General features: G+C 38.1%; 1 protein-coding gene across 2 annotated transcripts in view; it reads right to left on the bottom strand.

The window, feature by feature from the left end:
* The window catches only part of camkk1a (calcium/calmodulin-dependent protein kinase kinase 1, alpha a), a 59,309-nt gene extending 56,665 nt beyond the window's left edge, over positions 1–2,644 (bottom strand). For both annotated transcript variants that reach the window (XM_042008720.1, XM_042008721.1), the window contains exon 1: positions 2,273–2,644. The gene's annotated coding sequence lies outside the window, so the exon portion shown is untranslated. The remainder of the gene's footprint in view (positions 1–2,272) is intronic.
* Positions 2,645–6,207: the final 3,563 nt, after the last annotated feature.

The following is a 6,207-nucleotide window of genomic DNA, read 5'->3' as shown; positions in this document are numbered from 1 at the left end:
GCTGTGGAAGCACCAAGCCTAAGCTTTGAAACTCCAGAGAAGAAAAAAAAAGAATAAATAAAAGACTTGGTTGTAGATTACAGGTTGTTTTCCATCTGTGAAGGAAAGTACTTTGTGAAAGTGTTTACTCCTCTTCTACCAATTACTTATTCAAAACAGCTCTTTAAGGCTGATGTAGTAAAAATAAATGCAAGTAAAACTGAACTTAATTCTTTGGATATACAATCCCTAAAATCCCACTAATGCCTCACTATGTTGAGACAAGGTCAGCCACAGACTGCCATTTTTATCCAGTTTGATCTGAATGCATGTAAATCCATCTTAGGGGCGTCCCTCACGCTCTCTCTTTCTCTCTCTCTCTCTCTCTCACACACACACACACACACACACAGATATCGAACTACACATCTCTGTGCACTTCACCATCTTCTGCATCAGGTTATCTCACACTGAACAATGTCTTTTAGTATCAAAGGGAGGCTATTTATATTAATTGCATGTAGCTCTAAAGACATGCAGCCATCACAATCAATTGGCATGATAACTAAAAATGAAAGACAAGCTGCAGGGATGCACCAGCATGGGGTGAGCTCTGGCCACAGCCTGTTTATGCTCTCAGGCTTGAGCAGACCCATACTTGACATGATACGATTGGGCGTTCGTTAGGCCTGCATGTAAAAGTGTTTGGGACGTCTATTAAGACAACTAATGTACTTAGAGCATTATATACACACACACACACACACACACAGGAAGCACACACACAGACAGTTTCAATTTCTTTCTCCCCTTCAGCCTTGTGCAAGTGATTTCCCAGAGGGGCTGAAAGACCAACAAGCTGTTGACATGTCCTATTTCTTTTCTTTTCTTTTTTTTTTTTTTTTTTTTTTTTACTATACGAGCCATGGCTCTGTAATGGTTGCCAAAGGCCAAATTAAGAGTAGGGTCAAGATCATCAGCAGATTCAGCTAAAAAAGAAGAAAAGGGAAAGAAAGGAAATCAATACCATAAGCAGTTTTTGGCAGTGTAGCGTCCCTGTGTGCATCTATTTTTTTTCTCCTATGCACTGAACTGGCAAAACCACAATTTTGCAGCAAGATTTCAGCAATTGTGCACATGCTCAGAAGGACAAAATGAAAGCCAGCACCTTGCTGCTGGTTTGTACGGATTGGGAAAAAACCCCATTTAATCTTCTGATTAGTCCTCACACAAACCCTGTCGTGCCATGTCTCTCAGCCCCATTTCTGGCATTTAATGCCCATAAAGCTGCTAGCAAAACATTTAATGTGCCTAAAAGAGGGAAGTTGAGCAGCTCAGCTGCAACACTTACAAATGCATCAGCGCTGTTGCCACACAGCCTCCGGCCAATTCAGCTGAACTCATTTTACATATTGACCCGAGGGTATTGAAACCATCATACTGCCAACCTGTTTTTCTCCATGTTTAGCAAACACAAAACCACAATCTGTGGCTTGGTGGCTCTGAGGGGGAACAGTAGGCATTTCAATAATGTGTTGCATGACATTTAATTTTGAAACCATACTTCATGTTATGTGAAAAGGAACAGGGAATAATAAAGGAGAATTAAAGGATTCAAAAACCTCTAAAAAAGATTAAAAGAAACACCCCTGGACAAAAAGCTTGTGCATGTCTTGTTTCAGAGCAATGAAAGAAATGTTATTTTTTGGGTTTTTAAGTAGAACCAGTGGCTCCAAGCTGAATGAGATCAACTCTCAAAACAGACTTTATTACAATAAGGGCACACTACAGAATTGCTGTCTAGAGGCCGCTAGATATGTTCATTAGGCCTGCTTTTTGACAGGCATCTTAATTTGTTGTTCACATCCCGATAGATTAAAAAAAAAGGGGGGGGGGGGACTGGTGTGACTAGAGAAATGATCAGAGGCCAGGTTTAAACAGAATTTCCCAAGCACAACAGTTGGATTGTTTAAAATGTCTTGTAATGGGGATGAAGCATTATTACTTCACAGCAGGTGCATGACACAGATGAGTGGCACATCAAGCCTTCTCCGTTTCCGTGCATCCTCCAGCTCCACGGTGCACAGTGGAGCACAACAGCACAACAACCCACAGAGCATCCAACCTCCTTATGTACCCGCAAGCATTTCACAAAATATCAATAAAACACGGTCAGGGACACATGCGGTGAGATTCATCTGCATTGCACAAGGGCACGTTCGTCTTTACTTCCCTACAAAAACACTGAACACAAATGCTCCAAGAATAAGATGATCTTAAAAGTTTCACTTACCCAAATGGGCTCTGGTACTCAAGCCCCTTTAAGCTTTCCGCTCAAGAGGATCCGGAGGGATGTCCCGTCTGGATGCGCGGTGCCTGTTTAATTTTACTCTCTACACGGAGGATTGTTCGGCCGCACAGCGCAGCAGACGGGCGGGCACACGGGCTCCTGTGTTAGGTGTGTGGCAGGATCAGCTGCTGACCTGAGATATGTCCCATGTTTCACACCCTCGCTTCCGGAAAACATGGACAGAGCAGTTTACACTCGCCCTGTGTGTTTGTGAAGCTGCGGAGTGAACGCACACTCAGACCAGCAGCTGGCGGCTGTGGCAACCACCGCAATATGCCCACGGCAGCGGCGAGAGGGATGGCCACAAACACTTTGACACACTCTGACTGCCTTGTCGCACGTCGACAGCGCACGGATCCCAATAACTTTTATTATTCGAGAAGGAATTAAGCCACGGGTCCTAAAACCCGCCTAGTTTGCGCTGCAAATACGCCGTCCCTTGATTACCGCGAGGGGTAATGATCACGGTGAATGAATGACTCAACGCGGTTTCTTCACGGAAGATTTACACGTGCCCTGAATTTGATAATAGGCTTTAAAACCGCACGTGCCACATGTGGAATCTTTTGTTGCGCCTCCATTAGACTGAACAGCGCATTTAGTGCAACTAGCGCCTCTACTGGAGACATTTTGTGTCATTTTCCAAATGACAAATTCCAGTGAAAGTCTATTTACATAAGCAAACCTGTCACAGGGTAACAGAGTAGTTACTGACCCTCAGCTGGAACCAGATAAACATGTTGCGACCAATTAAGTAGCTTTATGGTCATTAATGGTTTTTCCAACAACTGAATATCTTTATTCACCTGCTGGTACTGAACACTTCATCATTCTCTAAGTAAAAATAGTTTATTCAAGTGTACTGCGAGTATACTTATTTTATACTAAAACTGAGACAGTATACTGAAAGTTTACTTTTTATGTACTATATTTTATATACTTAAGAACAGAATAGTGAAGTATACTTAGCTTATACTGAAAAGTAAAAAGAAAAGTCTGAGACTAAGTACATTATTACTACAACTTTCATACTAAAGCTTATACTTGTACTTAAGTATACTTTTTACTTCTTTTTGCCACAAAGAACTAATACTTAGTATATCTTGATCCAAGTACAGAATAAGGTCAAGTCACTGACTCGTGCTTACATTATTTTTTAGCAGGATAAAAATGTTTTTCGCTACACACGTTTGCTTTGAAGTAGTACCCTGTTATAAACTCACATGCTCAAGATCATGTACTGCTAGAGTTTAAATGTTTACAGTATTTAGTATGTGTACTTAACCACATTATCTTTATGTTCTTAAAAGTTTAGTTTTAGGAATTCTAAGTTCATAAATGTATACTTCAATAAAGTAAAATGTGGACCACAAGTATTTACCTAGTAAACTAAAACTATATAGATAAGTGTATTTGTATACTTGGAAGTGTACTTTTGTAAACTTAAAATGACCTTATAACACACATTTAAAGTATACTTTTATAAACTTAAAATGTTCCAATTTAGTACAAAGAAGTATTAAGTTAGTATACTTTCTAGTAGATTACAAGTACATGGTCTGTAGTATACTTGTTATTCAAATACTCAAGTATATTTGATGAATTAAACTTCAAGTACACAACTTTTTGCTAAGGGTTAGTTTTACTATAATTTGAATTAGATTATCAAATGCTAAAATGACTAAAATTGTGTAATCGTAATGTTAACGTAAACGTAACATTTAAATACTTGGAATGGAGATAACAGACTTAAAGTAAACAAATGGCACAACTTCACACTAGATGTAATCCCTGAAAGTCTAATACACAAGCTAGCTTAACACACTGCCTCCAATTTTACTTTACAGGACAAAGTAGAATTAAACCAAAGAGAAACTTTTTAAGGGAAATTTGTTTTGCTGTTAGTGTAAACAAATGTGATAATCAGTATATTACTGAGGTGGTGGTACACTTTGACATATTTTGAGAAGTGTTTGAATATATTAGCCAACCAAATTAACAAACAGTAGGGGACAAGTTAGCAAACATTTTCGCCACTTGTTTGGAAATGTGGAGTTACAGTGTTGACCAAAAAAGTGATTGTAAACTATAGGAATACAATTTCAATTAATTTGAACTAATAAATACTAAATATAGCCACTTCAGAGTGATGCTGTATTAACAATAAAAGACAAAAGTGTTTGTAATGTAGTGCCAAAAAAGTGGGGTGAAAATGTGTTATAATGATTAAAAACTACTTCTACAACAATTCTACACCTCATCTGTGGACAGCAGGTTGTACAAACGATGTAATGTTACCCAGTTCACTGTTAGCACTGTGTGACCAGCAAAATTGTCTTATTTTGGTCCATGACTTATTGGGTCAGGTGGCAAAAGCCAGATATTTACAAACTGATTTATTCCTATTTGGAGGGAATTGAACGTATTTAGTCAATAAATTAGCTCCTGTGCACACAGAGGACAGATGTCCAGTTACATAGCTCTGAGCTTCTTGACTTCAAGATTAAAAAAGAAACTAGAAGTCTTTCTGATGGAAAGATGGAAAGCTTTTTTTTTTTTTTTACAAAAAAGGATATCCCTAATTTAGTGTTTTGATGGCAGTGAGGAAGAGTACTGTCAAACATGTATGCCAAAAAGCAGCCTTGAGATCTTAGAATATTTTGTACAGTAGAGACACACAACATTGCTGCATTGCAGTGAGCCAATAATCCAACCAAAATAACCCCAGACAGCACAACAGATCTCCTCACAGTGGAGTTCAAATGCTCAGGTATGCTGTGTTTTTCTATGTACCAGTGAAGAATCTAACTTCTTAACAATATAGCGTCTCAAGTGACCTCATGTCTTTTTTGAAGACAAATACTAATGTTTTTTTGTACAACAGGATGCTCAGTTGTGCACAATCATCACAGCATCACCTTTGTGCTGTAGACCACAATTTCCAGCCCTACATTTTTCCACCCATAGTTCTTACATTTTGACCTTTTTGAAGGCAACACATAATCCAACATTTTGGCTTCACAAGTGCTTCCAACAGTGACCACAAATAATTCCTTAAATCAGTATACACACCACTGACAGAGCGGGATGGATCTTGAAAGTTACAGCCATCATTTGCTAATTATGCTATGCAGGAAAATCCCCAACTGTTGCTGTCAGCTTCATTAAACATACTTTTCCTTTAAAGTCAGATAACTATCTTGATATGTAGGCTATTTTTTTAATTATTGCTGTTACTGATGACTTGTTCATTTATTAAGCAAAAATGTTAGAGGAAGTATAGATGTCTCAGTGTGATGTTCAGGGGTTGATACTGAAAACTAGAGGCTAAAGATGGAGGAGGGAATATTACAGGGTGATCTTCTACTGCTTAACCCTCACAAGTCCAGTAGAGTAACACATACAAGAAACTGGATTTAGAGAGAAACCAGACAGTTTTCTCACTGTGAGCTAAAGAATTCTTTCATGGAAAATTATAGAGTTCAGTACAAGTCCTGCTTTGGATTAGGTTGTATATTGAGCCATGAAGGACCTGTGAGTTTGTGAATTACAACTCAGTTTTAAAATAGAAGATGGATGTACATTCATCATTCTGCAAGGTGAGACTTAGAAGCAGTGAAACGATGAGTATCATGCATTTTTTTGAATGAAATGGGACTTCAGAAATTTAATTTTGTTTTTGTTAAATTTTAAAAAGGAGGAGCTATTAGGTCTCTGGCAAAGTTTTGTCATTTGTGAATAAAAGTTCAAATAAATACAGTTTCTGACAATAAACACTCAAGAAAAAGCTCCACCAGGTACCACCATCAAGCAATATGTAACAAAAATCACTATATATGTATATGTATATATATATATATATATATATTACTTTCCTT

This window comes from Melanotaenia boesemani, chromosome 15 (assembly GCF_017639745.1).
Source record: "Melanotaenia boesemani isolate fMelBoe1 chromosome 15, fMelBoe1.pri, whole genome shotgun sequence".
Lineage (NCBI taxonomy): Eukaryota > Metazoa > Chordata > Actinopteri > Atheriniformes > Melanotaeniidae > Melanotaenia > Melanotaenia boesemani.
Note: the sequence above shows the minus strand (reverse complement) of the source record. Positions and strands in the feature narration are given on the sequence as shown.